The 18,578-nt window shown below is 45.5% G+C and overlaps 1 protein-coding gene across 5 annotated transcripts in view; it reads left to right on the top strand.

Annotated features, from left to right (window-relative positions):
• The window catches only part of Aff3 (ALF transcription elongation factor 3), a 434,549-nt gene that overhangs the window by 266,945 nt on the left and 149,026 nt on the right, over positions 1 to 18,578 (top strand). The gene's annotated exons all lie outside the window — the stretch shown is intronic.

The raw sequence follows: 18,578 nt of genomic DNA, 5'->3' as shown, positions 1-18,578 counted from the left end.
CTCTTCCTTCCCCTTCCCCTCTCCTTTCCCCCCTCTCTTTCTTCCCTCTCCCCCTCTTCCTCACCCCTCTTCTTCACCCTCTCTTCCCCCTCCCCCTCTCCCCCCTCCCCCTTTTCCTTCCCCTCTTCCCCCTCTTTCTTCCCTCCCTTCCTCTCTCTCATTCCTCAGCTCTTGAATTAAGGGGCTTTTGACTCAATTCTGTTCCCTTCTGACCTCTGAGACTCCCCCCGGCACCTGCACGCATCCCTGCGTCATGGTGCAGTGCACAAAGAATGGCGGAAGTACGCTGACCAAAAAAGCACTGTTGAAATCCAGCACTGAACTGATAGATATCCAAAGTTGGCTCCAGAATTTTCTAAGGAGCACCTCACAAAGTCAGATCCTGGGGGCACAGCCATGCACCAGACATGAGTTCTCTTCTCTCGGAGAGCTTTGCTATGTCCCACTCACTGGAGTGAGTGCTGCAAACTGCACCGGTGCTTTAGTCACTGAGAAGGGGGGCTCTAAAGCCATGTTACCCAAACATACCTGATCTGTACCTGAGTGTTAGCAAAAGGAGGCAGAGGGGAGATGTTTCCTAATAAGTGTGGTACTGGCCAGGTGGGCACGCATCTGAGAAAAGCCTGCAGGTCGGATCACCACAGCCTTCTCCCCCAAGAACCCTGTAGAGGCTCCTGCAAGGAGCAGCATTCGGGGGTGGGGGAACGAAAGAGCCAACCATTTGATTCAGGGATTCCTTCCAGTTAAACTGACCCAGGACAGCAGGGCCGACATGCTGGGGAAAGTTGGCTGTCAAAGTTCACCCTGCATCAGGACCGTTGGCCTTTCTCCTTACCTTACTCTACCCTACCATGCCTGTATGTGACACCTGGTTCAGAAATGACTTGGAGACTAAGACCTTACTCTTTTTATATTTTTAAGATTTTTTTAAATTATTATTTATACAGTATTCTGCAGGCAAGATGAGGGCACCAGATCTCATTATAGATGGTTATAAGCCACCATGTGGTTGCTGGGAATTGAACTCAGGTCCTTTGGAAGAACAGCCAGTGTTCTTACCTCTGAGCCATCTCTCCAGCCCCCTACCTTACCCTGTTCAAGTGAAGAATAATTTAAAACTTAAGGCATGATGTTTGTGAAGTAAAATGCCATTAGATTTAACAACATCACTTCTGACCTGTTAGAACACATCTTTAAATTGCCACTTTGCCTCCTAAACAGAGCAGAAAGCAGGTGTCAAAGGGAGGATGATGTAAATGCGACATAATGTGACAACATGAAGACCTTGGTGACACGCCTTAGGTTTCCAGAGTGAATACTCGGTAGCACTTAGTAAAGCTGACTACCCAATCTTTTCCTCTTCGTAAACGCTTTGAACGTCCTCTCTTCATGGAACTCACAGATGAGAAGCCGGATATCCCATAAGCCAAGTGCATCTGGCCAAGGACAGAACAGGGTATCCTGGCTCCAGCTGTACATCCGTCCCCTGCCACCAGGTCCGCGTGTAGACACTACTCCTGTCTTCCTGTCTTTTTATCCTAGTCATGTTTCTCTGAGGAGAAGAGAGCCTAGTGTACCTGTGAGAGAATCAGAATGCTGGGAATCACCTGATTGTGTGTGTGTGTGACTCCACAGAATGAATTCGTTCTACATTCAGAACAACATTTATAGTAGCTACACAGACTCTTATGTCCCACAGAGCCTATTAGGTATTCTTGTCAATCTTTTACAAACTGAAGGAAGATAAAATAGTCTGCATTCAGATGTTCTGCAGAGCAGCTCTGTGGCTGGGGGAGCCAACCTAAGTCTTTACAATCAGGCATCCTTATTTGAACGGCTGGAAACACGTCACCTCCCTTGGGGCCTTACCTGAAGCTCCATGGCTCTCTGTGGCTCTGGGACCAGAATCAAGGTGCCCTCATTCCAGACCCAGTGTTGTCATTACTTGTCCGTGGTGTGTGGTTCTTTCTCTGAGGCCTTTTAAGTATTTAGAAGAGGCACAATTTTAAGATAGAAATATCATATGAAGCAGGTAAAGCTTAGTTGCCTTGGAAATTTAGCTGCTGTACAATTTTTTGGAGTGCTTTCACCTGGATCAAACATCTTACCTTTCAGAGATGTGCTGGCCAGGACAGCAGACCTGAGTTACTGCTCACTGCTAAATCTGAATAGCTGTTTCTCAGCCTGTCCATGACCTGGGCACTCCTTTTCTGTTCCTGTTTTGTTTGCCTGGGCCCCACAGTGCCTCCTCCAAACTCAGCAGGCACACAGCCATGGGATCACACCGTGGATTCTCAACCTCCCTCAAGCTCGCTGCACCTTCTCTGCCTGCTGCTTGCCCCGCTTTCTCCCTTAACCATTCTGCTCTCATCTGCAGTACAGAATTCCACTCCAGGTAATCATTCCTTTTTCACAGCTTTACAGGGGTTTTTCTGAGCCAGAACACAGCCTGTTTCTAACATGTGACTCAATAATATCAGAAGATATATTTTTCATGTTGTTGTTTGAGGGGATTACTGTGGGAATTTAGAAAAATATTGGCACCTTTTGCCAATTGGACCATTGTGTAGTTTCTATATAACCCATATATCAAAGGAGCTCACGATGTAAAAATAAACAAGAAGGATGCAAGAAAAAAATTTAGAATGGTCAGTTTGGTAAGTCACAGTGTTGTGAAGCCGTCACTGTGGTAGAGTTGCAGGACACTTTGGCGCCTCCTTGAGGTCAGCCACATGCTGTGTGTGTGTGCACACGTGTGTATGTTTGGAGGTTTGGTCTGTCTTGTTTCCTATCTTTGAACAGTTTAAGAACAAGAGTCTCGCCATTTTTGGTCTCTGCTGTATGTCCCTCAGTGGCTGACACTATTCTAAATCTCTGGAGACAGTCACCTCACGTTAACATTTCTCAGGGCTCAACAACAGGCGCATTGCTGTGGTGACCAATTTAAACTTTTATTACACCAAATATGCTTAGGAATCATTTTCTTTGGTTCAACATTAAGTTTGCCACTTGGCAATGAAGTGTACTTGCCACATACTTTTATAACTATGCAACACAGAAAAGCATTCAGCCTTCCTTTCAACAGTAAAATTTTATGACTCACCATTTTTTTTTCAAAGGTTATTTTTTTCTTCCAAATTTTTATTTATTTTAACATCAGGAGTTCCTTCTATAAGTGCATAATATGGAAAATACCTAATATAAAACAGGCCAGTAACCTCCTGTGTTCCCATTGCATTCTTTAAACAATCATATGAAAATATGTATTCATACATCAAAACAGGCATAGGGTGTGAATAAATATTTCATAAATAAGTGAATATACAATAAATATGGCATATTGATAATTAAAGGTACAGTTAAAATGACAGCTAAATGATCTTTTTCCTGTAAGATTAGCAAAGATTTAAAAGAAAAAACTCTTTTAAAGGAGGTCTTAAAGCTCTCCTTCCCTGTCTTTCTCTGTCATTTCCTCTGTCTCTGTCTCTCTCTCTTTCCTTCATTCTGTCTTGTTCTTTCTCTGTCTCCATCTCTCCCTCATGCCCCTACTCCTAGACAGCCTTTTGTTCTCCTTACTCCCCCAATAAACTTCTTAGAATAATAAAAAAGAAAGCATTAGTACGGTTAGAAATAGGGAGTTTTGTGAAGATGTAAATGTTGAGGAGATATAAATTGATAAAGGAATACTTTGATACTATCTTAGAGTCAGAAGTATTTATGCCATTTGGATTAGAAATTTGCTCAAGGCATTAATCCTACTGAAGAATACAGAATTGCAAATATATGCAGGCACAGGGATTTGCCAAAGCATCATTTGTACTAATGAAGACGTGGCCGCAGCACAAGTGTGTCACGTGAATAGACAAAGCACCCCCTCCAGAGAGTGTGGCGGTCTTTGCGGCCCTGAAGAAGGAGATAAATCTAGCTGTGATGCTGTGAAGTAAAGATGTTCAGGATATGCCACCCAGCAGCATGGCCTCATTAAGGTGTGTGTATGGGGAGTTAGGAAAGCTTGGATCCCAGCACCCACATATCAAGACAGGCATTAGACACAGGGCTCCAACCCCAGTCCTTGGAGGCAGAGGGATCTCAAGGAACAGGTGAAGAGTGATAGCAGAGGACACGCGATACCCTCTTCTGGCCCCACATCCTTCATATTAGTATAACAGTTGAGTCAGTACCCAGGGTTTAACACTGCTCACGGTGGACTTCATAGATGCTAGTATCCAGAGGCTTCCACACTCCTACACTTAGCGTTTCTTCAACTTTTTTAACTTACAAAAAAAAAAAAAAAGCATCATTTATCCAAGTGGGAAAAAATGCCATAAGACACTGTTTAATTAAAAAGTAAAGTGAAATCATATGATCTGAGCAGATCAGGTCTTTCATGTGAAATTAGTGACAACCTCAAGTCAGGAATAGAGACAAATACACAGAGAAATGTTAAGTCAGGAGCCCCTTGGCGCTACCAAAGTCAGAGGTGCGCGCGCTCCTGAGCTGCCGTCCCGAGAGCCACCACCCTGCCAAATGCTCCTGAGAAGAGCACCCCAGCATTTGGCAAGAAGGCCTGGGTACCTAGGCACAGTGCTGCTAACGTTGTCTCCCCTGACCCCTCATTTTAGTTAGTGTATGAGCAACGCATGACACTACATGAACACTTTGCTCAGGTTTCCCCCCCAGGGCCCTTCTTTGTCCCCTGTCCCCCAGCCTGCTTTCTCCACATTCTGATAGTTCCCTTCTGCTTTCATGTCTGTGTGTGCGTGTGTGAGTTAGACCCAGAGTCTGCACGTGTAAGAAAATGCCGTGTGTTTATCTTTCTTCTTCCTCTGTTCTAGTGTTTCTCTTGCTCTATTGCTTTGGCTAACACTGCACTGAATAAGAATGGACAGTATCTGGCTCCTGACTTCCGGAGAGATGTACACATTTGTCACGTACATCAGTTATTATGTTGGAGTGCGTTCTGCCTTCCTGGTTTCCTTGGAGCTTGTATCATGAAGGAACGTCGAACGTTGCCGGAGGCGTTTTCCACATCTAAGATGACCCAGTGACCTCTGTTTACTTACGACGTTCAATTCATCGGCTTGCATGTGTTGCCCACACTCTGAGACAGCTTTGATGGTTGTGGTGTTATTGTACAGTGCGCAGACTCCCTTGGGCTATATTACAGAATGCTGTGTAGTGGGATGTCACGCAGGCTTTCTCGCCCTTTTGGTATTTACGCTTCCTAAGAGTGGGAAGCATTTGTGTGGCATTGTAGGTTACGTTCTAACCCTGGCTTACCGTGAGCACTCGGTATGCATGCCCTTGAGTGCACGCTAGGTCAGCCATAGAGACTGCACTGATTGGCTCTGCTAAGTCGGCCCATTCCTCCTGGCCACGGGCCTCATCTCAGGATAGAAGCTGCTGTCTGTGAGGAGCTCGGATCTCTGCACACTCCGTCTGCTCTCATAGCTTGGCGGTCCTTCTGGCCTTCTTCTGTAGGATGGTCTCTGAGGTCGTCATAGTTACCGAGTCCCTAAAATGGTTCTCTTTTGTGGTTCTCGAGCAGCTCGGGTACACGTGGTCTTTTGACTTCGTTGATGGGGCACTGTCCTCTTGCCTTCATTTGTTTTCAGTAGGTCTCTCTTGCGGCTTTGCAAATTCAGTCATCTCTTCTCTACAAAAGAGTTGGTGACAGGGCATACCTGTAAATCCCAGCACTCGGGAGGAAGAAGATGGAAGGATCACAGCGTAGTGAGCCTTCGGAAAAACAGACAGACGGCAAGCTGTCACTCTCTTTGTATTTGAGCATGACGTCTTGTTTCAGATACATTATCTTTTGAGAGGTGTCATTTGGGGCTTTTTCTTCTCCGTTTTAAGGATTTTGACCTCATGCTTAAAAAAGAGAAAAGGAAGAGAAGCATGGATCTCGTGAGAGCCGAACAGCTGCCCCCTTGAGGGGGGGTGGCTGTGGGTGCTTGGCGTAGATACATCCGTCCATGTTCCCTAGAAAGCCACCGCCTTTACTCTTCATCCTGGAGACCGACAGACATTGCTGTTGAACTGGACCACCGTGCTGTCCGTGGTACAGTCACGTCTCCACCTAACATTGGAATAAAATTAACATGCTGAAGTCCCCACCCCCACAGCACCCTGCATCTGCAGTTTTCTCTTTGGCAGTTTCGCCGAGGTCTAGAAATACTAAATGAATTACTAGGTAAACTATTTGAATTGTGCCCCATCCTGAGTTGTGTGTTAACCTCTCTCCCTGCCGTGCTCCGCGTCACCTGGGACCTGACTTCCTTTTGTTCAGCGTGTTCCCCCTGCATACACTCTGTGGCTGATGGCTACTTAATGCCTGTTGGTTACCACAGCCCACCACCACCCTGTCACCAGGCCTGTGTCCAGGATATTTCTTAATAGCATCCCAGAGCATTCTAAGACGGGCAAGATGTTAAACTTGTGAGTGTACATGTGGGAATAGACAGACCTGTGTTTGAGATCGCAGGCATGTCCTGGAATCTTCAGGTGCGTCTCTGTGAGCGCTGGAGTCTCCTGCAGGCAGAAGCCAGACTAGTCAAAGGGAACGTGGCTGCAAACGTCTGAAAGAGATGCCGTGTGCCGTGGCAGAACTGGCCTTCCCTTCCCTCATTGAGTGAGACATCCACCATACCTGGACTTTTCTCCCGGTCCTGGTGACTCAGGTTTGCTCTTGTCCAGTCTTGCCTGGACCTTGCTCTGTCTGGTCAGAGCAGTGGCCTTCCACTACTGTGCTCACAGCCTGCCCCACGTGCCCTGCAGTTAGCTGAGGAGAGCTTAGGCCAGTGCACCCCTCAGGGCTGTGCCGGGGCCTGTCCTTAGGCCTAAAAGGGATGCCTCCGGGCCCCTTTAAGCCATAAACCAGCTCTTAAAAAATGGTGGACCCTGCTTTCTCTCGATTATCTCTTTGAAGAAACGCTCCAGACACAAAGGCTCATTCTCCCTTCTATTTGTGCACCAGACTTTAGTGAGGAGGGATCGGGGAAGCAAATTATTGTTTAATAAGCATACTTTTATTATGCCTTTTATTTGACCATGAATAATTTACCAGTTAAATATTAAATAATTAACTGAGTAAAATAGATTAAAAAACAAACTCATAAATGCCTTCTTTATTTATCCTTTCCCCTCACAAGGCCCAAGCCAAAAGCTGCCAACAGTAATTATAAAGTTGGTATTATAGCAGTGAATCTTACTGAGTCGGTACCTACTGTGTGCCAGACGGTCTAGATGCTTTGCATACTTATCACTGTTTCTATTAATGCTGTAGCTTTGGTTGATATCATTTTGTATATGACAACAGTAATAGTTGGGAAAAAAATAACTGTCCACATAAGGTCATTCTGTTGGTTTGTGCCGGGGCCAGTATCACACCAGGTTTCATACACTGTCCCTGGTCCTGGCCACCATTCTGCTTCTCTGCAACCGATTGACACAGGATTTTGTCAAGTGCATTTTCCCAGCATGCCTATGGAAAAGGGTTTGGGAATAGATTACATGGAACACATGGCCAAAAACATACTTACCATCCTCTTCCCCCTTTGGCCCCCACGATCTTCCTGAACGTTCAGAGTAATGCCATTTTTCCTTTAGCTGTGTTATGAAAGAGCAACTTGGTTGCTGCAAATCACAGTTCAAAGATTAATTATAAGCTTCGTGTGTCTATCAGGAGGCTAATTTCTGGCTGTTTATGCTACTGCTGAAAGGTATCGTGTGAGTCAAAAATAAGGCGATCGCATTACAATTAATGCTGTGACCTCTTCCCCCACCTTTGCCCACCCGGATCTGATGTGGTTCTCGGAAGTGGCAGAGAAGAACAAGCCTATGTTTGGAATTTGGGATATGCCCCCAAACTTCCTCAAATGCTTATTGTTTTGATTTTAAAAGAATTTAAAATTTAACATTAGGCCAATTACCGAATCTCATCAGGAGCGCCAGTTGGAGACTGACAGGTGTGTGGGCTGCCGCCAGGAGTGGGGTTTTTGTCACCTGGCCGGAACAGGGCTCATTCAGCCCGGCAGCTGGGCACGGCATGGCAAGCCGGTGGCTTTCAATTCTGAGAACCCAATTTAAATTCTTCTACCTTCACCTTTCAATCCACTGAGAGTTATAAAAACAGCCCCTGGACTGAGGAATGGGGAGTCTAGTATGTTTTAAACACAAGCCATAAAATTACGTAGAATGCCAGGTGAATTTAAAAATAAAGTTTAAAAATGTATTGGGGCTTTTTAAAAAATTATCGCAGAAGGCTCCGGGTAAATATAAGGACTCCCTTAGCACAGGGTGCTGGAGAGTAACAAGGACATCTCCCTTCTCCCCTCCCCGAAAAGACCCAACCACACCTGTGACGTGGTCTCTTCCAGAAGGTCCTAAACTAGGTATCTAAGATGAAAATCAAGATTGGGCCTCGTCTTTGGAGAATCAGGAGTTCCCAGGGGCAACTCAAGTCCAGGAGATGAAAAGTGGGGGGGGTCTTCCTCTGTGGCCTCAGCTGTTCTCTCAGTGGGTCTCCTACAGGCGAAGAAGCAGGCTGCTGCGCATTTCCAAGGGACCCTCCGTGTTTCCTGTCTGTAGGCCTTCTGGATTTTTGCCTTTGTCCATCTGTGGAAACTGCATGGCCCGTTCTTTCCGAAACCCATTCCAGTGAGCCTTGCTGACTTTTATCCCATAATGAGTCACCTCTTCGAGGGCAGAGCCCTGGCATTGTGGTTAACTGGCTGCATTAGCATCCCCTCTCTGAGATCCCACCACCCAAGGATCCCACATGAGGCCAAGAAACGTATCTGTCATGTGACGGGGCTCTCCATCCATGAATGCAACTATCCACTGAGCAGACATGCTCAGAGAAAAGACTGTGTCTGGGTGAGCAGGTAAAGCCCGCTTTCTCTCAGTGTAGATGATTGAAAGTGCAGAGGCTTGATGCCAGCACTGTGACATTTTCCGTGAGGAAGATTGTGCAGATCTGTGGATCTCAGGACGGTTTTCCGTTAGTACCAAAGGATGTGGGCGCGACTCCTGGGAATCCCTGTCTTGGTTATTTCTCATTCACGTTGGCTCTGTTCTCATTTTGCTCTTAAAGAAGTAAAAATTCGCTATGGTCTTTGCTGATTCTGTCTTTAAGCTATCATCAGTCATTTGTTTATCTATAATCCACATATAAATCAGTTGCAATTGTGGTTTCTGGCATTTTAGCTGCCTACACTTTAGAATTTTTTTAAAGCAAATATTTTTAGAAGGTATGTTTTTCTCCAGCATGTACTGCTCTTTGTCCAAAAGCTTTCTATGAGTAGTATTTCCATTAAAAAATGGTGATTTTATTATTTTTGTCAGTCTTTGAAATTTGAGTTCCATGCTGTTTCTTAGACTGATTCCATTGGACCTCCCCATTTTACCCCTTGATCTCCAACCAGGTTCACTATAGACAGAGCTTGCAATGAGTTCAAACGCCCTGGCACAGCACTGTTTGTTGTCTGCCAAGCCCTAGGCCCTTCTACTATAGAGCAGCGGATGAAGGATGTCGTTGAATTCCTGCTCTTGGCCATGACTCCCTTGGCAGGAGCAAAGCCAGCTAGCCTTGATGACTGGCCCTGGAGTCTGTGTGCAAAGGCTGATGCTAGCGTTTTCCTCAGGCACCACTAAAGGGTTGGTGGTTAGGACATACCCTTCGTATACACCAAGGAACGAGCCATTCTCTTTTCCTCTTTTATGCCCAGACTGGCAGTAGGTCCTCCAAGTTCAAAGTTTGCAGAAACACAGTCCCTTCTGCAGAGGGCAGTGCTCCTGTGAGCCTCCTACACAGGGGACATTGGCAGGGTAATGAAAGCTACCAAGTTCTGATGAAACACTTTCCTGATAGGAGCGCCATAACATGAATGATATCTGTGAGGTAACTGAAAATAGGTGGTTGTTCTGGTACGGAAACTGAAAATTAAGCCCTGCTCTGGTCTATAGCCATCAGGATCACACATAAATAACCAGCTTCAGCATTTAAACTTTGTTCCGGAGTGGCAGAGTTAATCCGTGGTCCCACTTAGAAAAGAGTATGCTTCTGAAAACAAAGCTGTAGTTAGCTGCTCACCCTGAGAAGATGGGCAGCCCTTGCCACAGACCTCTCCCTCCTACCCCTGTCATCCCCCCTCCACCCTACATTCCCTGTTCCACATTCCTGTCTTTTTGTTTTGTGGCCAGACTGTTTTCATCAGGGTTGTCTGAGTGGCCACGGGTGTGAAACTAGCCAGGGGAGCCAGGGGAGGTATACATACATATGAAAATAATGGCTCTCCCATCCCAGAATCCATAGGTTGTCATCAGTTTTGGCAGGGAAAGAGAGGGCTGCAGAGATAAGCTCCTTCCTGATCTCTGAATGGTTCTTGGCGGTTGAACAGGTCCATGTCGGCTCCTACAGCTGTTAGAGTTTATGATTCTAATCACTATGTCATAAAAGGGTTTGACCACAGGTTTGATGGCACAAGGTAAGACATAGTACATATAGGATTCTTTGTGATCCAGGTTTACGCTTCCCCTGTGGCATCCTGGCATCCATAACCTATGGGTAAAGGGGATCTGCTGTAAATAAAGGGAAGTATCAAGGAAGGGCTGATTTAATATCAGGGGTGTGGATCAGGGCTTGTAGACATTGGCACAGGGGGTGAGAATCCCTGTCCTTGCCACAAAACTACATTCTTCTCTACAAAGAAGGTAATATGAGGCAAGCAGAAGGAAATTTGGACAAGAGTCAGAAATCATACACACACACAAATCCATGAAGTCCACTTTGTGCTGGTTAATTATTCCTGAGCATGAGGCATGCATGCCCTGGAGTATGATTGATAAAAACTAGTTCCATACCATTAAAGAAAACGGATTTTCTCTCTCAGCAGCTGTCAATTACAAGTAGCTTCTTGGTGAGGGGTGGAATTTGAGCCCACTTTCCCTTCTCCATGTTCTGATTTTATCTTGTTTGAACCTGTGCTGGTCTTGTCTGTGCTGTCACAGTCTCTGAACTCACATGTGCAGTAGCCCCATTCTGTCTGGAAAACACTGTTTTCTTGGAAGTCTACACCATGTCTGAGTCTTACAATCTTTCAGCCTCCACCTCCACGTAGATCCCCAAGCCTCAAGGGGAGGGGCTCGATCAAGACGCCTCATTTAGGGCCGAGTGCTCCAAAGTCCCTCACTCTCTGTACATTGTTCAGTTGTTTGTCTTCATGTTCACTGCCATTTCCCAGAAGAAGAAGAAGAATTGGCTCTGATTAGGGCCTGTCACTAGGCGTCGTTTTATTGGTATGCTCACTTAGCAGAATCACAGCCACGACCCCAGGGCCTGTGATCTATCTGTCTGAAGTCCTTGGCCTCATCATCAGTGTCAGGTATGGGTCCATCTCATGGAGCAGGCCTCAAGTCCAGTCAAAAGGTGGTTGGTCACTGCCGTAACATCTGTGCCGCTATCGCACCAGTGAGTCTGTCTTGCTGGTGGGTCACCGTTATGGGTAGAAGACTTTGTGGGCGGCTGAGACTGACAATCACTTTGCTCCTCTGGTAGTTTGTACAGCACCTCCTAGTACCGCGAGCACCAGCTAGTAATGGTAAAGCTTCCGTTTGAGCACCAGCTTGATTTCTTGATATAAGTATATGGTGTCTTTGGCAATAGGGTCACGTAGAATAACCAATAGCAATGATAATATGCTGTAATGTATGTGGGGTGGGGGTTTCTTTGCTCGAGCTTTAACTCAGTACCAGGAAGACGTTTCACATGAAAGCTCTTCTATCAACGCTTAATTACCTCACCAGCTGCTATTGTTTTGTCACAGATATGTTCATTTCAGAAAACCTAGAGACCTTTTCCCCAAAATAAAGTGCAAGCCACCCTTATAAATCATAGTTTTTTTTAAAATAAGTTCAGTTTAGTAACATAATTTGTGTAAATATTTACTAACTAAACTGTAGATTGCATGTGCGTGACACCTTATTTTGTTATTTTTAAAACAAACACGCTTTGACATATGTCCTTAAAGCTCAGAAATAAGTTACATTTCTGATTTTAGAGGGAAGGATTCAGGAACAGCATGATGCTGATCAGTGCTGTCCTTGATGAATGCTCAGATGTGGGACACTGTGCCATGTTATCTTGAGCATCATCTCATTTAATGTGTGCATGACTCACAGAACGGCATCGCCATTCCCTCTGTGTCTAAGTATCACATGCTCAGGTCCAACTGATACTAAACTTCAAAACCTGAAATTACTGTAGTGTACTGGAGCTTGACTTAGGCGTGCTTGCTGAGCCAGTGAGCTACAAGAAGAATCACCGTGTCTGTTTGTCCCTGGTTTCCCTGCATGACCCTAGTTAGTAATTTCAATAAAACACAAAGTATGTCTCATAAAGCCGTTGCACAGTATACCTACATAACATTTTATAACTTGCGTTACATTAGAAACTTACTTAAATAGTTCATAAAAATTCACGGTTTTGGAAATTATTATAGATCTGGTTGTTTCATGCAACAATATCCATCTTTGCTACTCATGTATGTGTTTGATAAGATTTGTTAGAAGATAAATCCCATTGAGATGCTGAACTCCTTAAATCAATATTAGCAAGGAAGTTTGGCTGACATGTGGATATTCAGCTCAACTCCCTGGGTTTCTGTGGAGCATTATCTGTGTAAAGGACTCTAGCCAACACACACGTAAGTAGCTCCTTTGCCTCAGAGGGAGTCTAATGTATCTGAGTACCCTGTGACAGGTTATTAGGATTCCCGCTTGTTAATTCTGCTGAGTAAGGCTGGATACTCTTGAAAGAAGGTGTTAATGTCTCCTGGGCATGGTGTGTATTCAACAGGGAAGGAAAATATCAGAAGAGGGGAAGCCTAGGTACAGATGGAGCTGTGCACTTATAAAAAGTATAGCCCGGAACAGTTCCCGAGCATTGAAGGAATGAAAGGGGAGTGCTCTTCCGAGGACGGAGCTTTCATGAAGTGTTAAAATAAGGGGCGTGTCAGCAGAGGCTCGTGGCTGTCACGGACAGTGGGAGGTGCAGCAGCATGTGGGGATGGGCTCTCGGCCAAAGCGGGCACTACACAAAGAGAGACGCACTTTGCCCTGTCTGTGACGGAGCAGTACGTGCGATGAGACTAGCACAGCTCCCGTTATGTAGCTCTCACGTATGAGGGTTGGAGCTCTGAAGGCAAGTGCACTAGAGTGAAAATCAAACTCTGTAGTGGAAGTGAGGGAACACAGGGCCACACTTCAGCTGTCAACTGAATCAATAAAGTTTGGCGCTCTCTCTTCCTTACCTCTGATGTGAAATAGAAGTTAGGTTAGATGGGTGGGCGTGCTCAAGACAGCTTGCGTGGGACTATCATGAGATGGTTTGGTATCACCATCAGGTAGTTGTCCTCTCATTGTGCTTCTGCCTCACATGTGATGACTGCTTATGAAGGTTTAGAGCTGTGAAGATTCTTGGCTAGCTTGACACACAGGACAAGTCACTTGGCATCCATAATGGAAGAAGGACTGATAACAGAGAGGTAAACAGGAAAAGAGTAAAACAGGAAGTTATTAAACAGAATGAGCTAATGTCTTCATAGCCCAGAAAAACACAAAGGAAGGAAAGGCAGAAACCCTGGAATCATACACTTCCCTGTGACATGAGTTCAAAGAGTCCCTGAACACACAGGGTTGGTATTAAGTGCTGGGGCCATCAAACAAATGGTGCAGTCTCTGCCTTGAGAGGAGGGGGGCGGTCCCCCCAGATGAAGGACAAATATCCTCAATGTTGGATTGAACGTCGGCTTGTCATCTGACGGCTTCATTGAGAAGGGGGGCATGGTAATGGATGAGAGGCAGCCCTGTGGATGGGCAGAGGAGAGGGGAGACCAGCAGTGTGCACAGAGCTCAGGGAGTCTTGGGACTTGGGTAGAACCTGGAAGGTCTTAAACACACTGAGATGCAGTAAGCAGTGCGGGAACTTTGGCAGCCCTCTACCCTGTTAATGACTTGGTTTCCTCACCTATGACATGGACACATACCTTTGGGAGTTATTAGAGGATTATGCTAAATAAATCATGCAAAACGTTTCCTATTTTAAGTGCTTAATTAAGGTAAGGTGCTGTTTTATTTTGGGAAAGGGTTGGAGTGGTACAGGAAGAGAGACTCCATAACGATTACAAGGATTCTGGCTGCAACAGTTCATAGATGTTGGTGCCTTTAACCAGAACCGGAACTAGGAAGAGACATAGTTAGTGAGGAAGACCCAACCAGTGATGAGTATGGTGAGTTTGAACTGACCATAGAGCAACCATGTTAACAGATTCAGCAGACACCCACAGTAGGGAGCTGACTGCCAGCTATATATTTAGGTAACATAGACATCAATGATTTCTAAAGCAACAGTAACTTAAAAAAAAAATAAGGATTTCCCAGCGTCAGCAGGAAGAAAGAACCTGAAGAGTGGAGGTGATGACATCATGGGAACTGGGATAGGTAAGGCAGAGCTTATCTATCATTTCATGAAGAAATGTCTATTCAGGAGAGTCCAGTGAACTTGGCCACTGGAAGTAGCTTTATTGGAGTTGGCTCTGCTGAAAGGTGGATGATAAGGTCTTGGAAGTAGGAAGGTGGGTTATGAGTTCATTGGTATCCATTTCATTATCCATAAGGTACAGTTGTCCCATATTCCAAAGTCTCCCTTGTATGTGTATATGCATGTGTGATTTTCAGCAAAATATGATTAATAGTTTTTTAAAACTGTAAGAAAAAGTGGCCACTGATATGAAACAGAGAAATAAAAAAAGGCTGAAGGAAAGACCAGGGTTGTTCAACCTAAGGGAAGAAGCCAAGGAGGAAGAAAAATTAAAGTTAAACAGTTATTTTCAAAGACATAATACAGAAGAGTTGACTGTTGTTAGAAAGTTAGAACTAGCTTCTTTAGGTACAGATTTTAGTATGTTTATCCTATATTATGTGGCTAATAACTACTTATAAGTGAGTATATACCATGTGTGTCTCTGCTTCTGGGTTACCTTGTTCAGGATGACCTTTTCTAGTTCCCACCATTTGCCTGCAAATTTCATGATTTCCTTATTTTTAATAGCTGAGTAGCATTCCCTTGTGTAAATGTACCACAACTTCTGTATGCATTCCTCAGTTAAGGGACATCTAGGTTGTTTCGAGATTCTGGCTATTAAAAATAAAGCTGCTATGAACATAGTTGAGCAAATGTCCTTATTGAATGGTGGGACATTGCCAAAGCCTTCCAGCAGAGTCAAACAGTTCTTGAATGAGGAGTGAGGACTGAAATAAAATAAAAAACTAACACACTACACATGGGATCTGTTTGAGAGGGCTGCCAGTAGAAACTGCTGAACCACATTTATTCCACAATCCCTTTTTATAGTCTCTCAGTACAATGAAGGGGTTCATGGAGAAGTCAAACTTGTTTACCTCAGCCACCTGTCTGTGTGATCCTCACACAAACAAAAGGAAGTGAACTTGGCAAAACATCCTGCCTATTCCTGTCTCCAGGTGAAGGCCAGGGTGAAAACATGTTTTTTGCTGAGAACTCAGGAGTGGAATAGCTGGATCTTGAGGTAGCACTATTCCTAATTGTCTGAGAAAGTGCCAGATTGATTTCCAAAGTGGTTGTACAAGGTTACATTCCCACCAGCAATGGAGGAGGGTTTCCCTTTCTCCACAACCTCTCTAGCATATGTCATCCCTTGAATTTTTTTATCTTAACTGTTCTGATGGGTTCAAGGTGGAACCTAGAGAAGAGGCTGAAACCTTACTCAGAAGGGCAAACAGGATAGACATCAGAAGTAAGAGAAAACAAGGAACAGGACAGGTGCCTTCCACAGAGGACCTCTGAAAGACTCTACCCAGCAGGATATCGAAGCAGATGCTGAAACTCTTAGCCAAACTTTGGGCAGAATGCCGGAAACATTATGGAAGAAGAGGGAGATAGAAAGACCTGGAGGGGACAGGAACTCTACAAGGAGGCCCACAGAGCCAGAAAATCCAGACCCAGGGGGTCCTGCAGAGACCAATACTCCAACCAAAGACCACGCATGGAGAGGACCTAGACCTCCTGCTCAGAGGAAGTTCATAGGTTGCCCATATTTCAAGTGGGTTCCCTAGTAAAGAGGATCAGGGGCTGTCTCTAACATGAACTCAGTGGCCAGCTCTTTGTTCACCTCCCCCTGATGGGGGGCAGCCTTGCCAGGCCACAGAGGAAGATGATGCAGCCAGCCTTGATGAGATCTGATAAGCTAGGGTCAGATAGAAGGGGAGGAGGTCCTGCCCTATCAGGGGACTACAGAAGGGTCATAGGGGGAGGAGGAGGAGGGTGGGTGGAATTAGGAGGACCTGAGGGAGGGGGCTACAGCGGGGATACAAAGTGAATAAATTGTAATAAATAAATTAATTAATTAAAAAAACAAAGTAAGAACTAAAAGGGTTCAAGGAGGATCATGGAGCATAGGAGCATCATCCAAAGAGCATGGAAGAGAGGACGGACTAGAGCCGGGCAGAGACTGTTGTAGGCAGCTGGAGGTCCAGGACTTAGGAAATCAGCATCTCAGGTTTGTATTGTCACAGACTAAACGCCTTCTCCTTAGCTGCTACTCAGTTTAGAGAAACAGGGATGAAGGTTTAATTCAAAGGTTGCAGGGGACCTAAGAGTGAGTCACATCTTTTAGGAGGATCTTAGAGAAGTCAGTGCAGTGGAAGTTTTAGTTTCTTTAAAAACTCAGTTATGTTATGCAAGTATGTTTGTGTCTTAATTCCAGGTGTGGGATATGGGGCTGCCTTAGTTTGTCCACAGCTGATAATTGCCTCATATGTGGCATGGTCCTTGCCAGCTGGTAACAGCCTCGTGCAACTGGAGAGGGCCATGGTCTTTGCCAGCAGCAGATTGTAGAACTCTGAGGACTCTGAGACAGTATAAATACGGGAGCCCAGAGAGAGAAAGAAGAAGGCTGCTTGTCCATCCTGCTGCTGTGTTTGTTGTTTGCTGTTGCTGGACTGCTAGGTATCCTGACAACTGAGATTGGTATTTTCCCAAAGAACCCGACGACCCTAACCAGCCAGAACAACGTCTAAAGAGGTCTACATCCCCTCTTCCTCCTAACCTTCCTTCTCTCCTACCTAGGGTTGGTGGGTAGAGGCATTAAGGAACACCAAATAAAACAGAGTTTAAAAAGTAGCACCCACAGTCAGCTAAGAAAAATTGATTGTGCTGACAGAGTAGACTGGAGAGAAGATATACATACTGAGAGAAGAGATATGCTGAGTTACTTTGTAACTCATAGACGGAGCCCTGTGTCTGCCCACAGGAACTCTTCAGACGGCCCTCTGTAGGGAATGAGTGAGTGGCCAGGGCTCAGGGCACAAGCACCAGGAGGACGCCGTTCCCACCTTAGGGATCACAGGTTGGTACTCTCTTAAAGCTTGTTTGCCAGCCCTGTCTTGAATAAACTGTGCAGTAAACTCATCTCCGAAGGTGTCACTTGTGGCAAGTTATTTGTAGGTCATGTCCTTAAGAAAGTTGAGTCATTTGTAGTTCACTAACCTCCATGGCACACATAGCTCACCTCTGGGGTTTTACAGCCGTCAGACACAAACATGTACGTCCATGACATGCTGGTATATAAACAGAGCACGCAGTACCTGGTGAAAAGTTGACGTGGCCATGCCGGGGGGGGGTGTGCACAAGTCCGATGACCATCCTGAGTAATGAGTGTATATTGTGTTTATCTATTTGGACTCCTCAAGATTTACACAGCCTAAACTGTTGAATGAAAAACTGATTGCAGAGAAAGCTACCGAGTAATTAGGACGGCCCTAGGGACACATCAGACAGTTGATAATGGAGAAGGAGAGAAGCAGGTCAGGTATCTGTAATTGATCACTAGCTTCCTTTGTAAAAGATTTGATGGCACTTCACCCTAGCCAGTGACTGAAATAAAAGAGGAAGTTGAGAAACCTCACGGAAAAGGGAGAGATTATTCTACAGAAGAGCTGAGTGCGGGGGGGGGGGGGCAGAGAAGAAAACCCATCTGTGTCCTCCGGAGCCTTCTTATCTGGGGAGCAAAACTCTAGGTGAGATCATATCACTTACCTTACAAGTGGCGCACTCATGAATGTGATGAGCCAATCCTTGATCCCAGGGGCAGGTCTGAGGCCACTCTGAGGACAAGCCCAGCACTCCTACTTCCTCACAGGAGAGGAGAGGTGGGAAGAGAGAGGACATAGGGTCGCTAGGTCCCTCCTTGATGTGTGCTCACTGGTAACCCCTCCTGCCTTTGGGGAGACGGAGGTCCATCCATCAACTCCTCACCCTGCCTTAGCTCTTACGTGAGCTCTGCCACATCTGAGGTTCTGCAGGAGTACTCACGGAAAGAAGACACAGGCCATCCTTTGATTTCCCAAACCCTGAGGAAGCTTTCTCAACACACTGCCTACCAAAGGGTAGAGAGGACACAACCTCTCTGACAGAGATAGTCTTACTTTTCTAAGGAAGGAAGGAAGGAAGGAAGGAAGGAAGGAAGGAAGGAAGGAAG

Source organism: Psammomys obesus, unplaced genomic scaffold (assembly GCF_907164565.1).
Source record: "Psammomys obesus unplaced genomic scaffold, mPsaObe1.curated_primary_1811, whole genome shotgun sequence".
In the NCBI taxonomy this organism is placed as follows: Eukaryota; Metazoa; Chordata; class Mammalia; order Rodentia; family Muridae; genus Psammomys; species Psammomys obesus.
The sequence above is the reverse complement of the archived record's forward strand: the minus strand, read 5'-3'. Positions and strand labels throughout refer to the sequence as shown.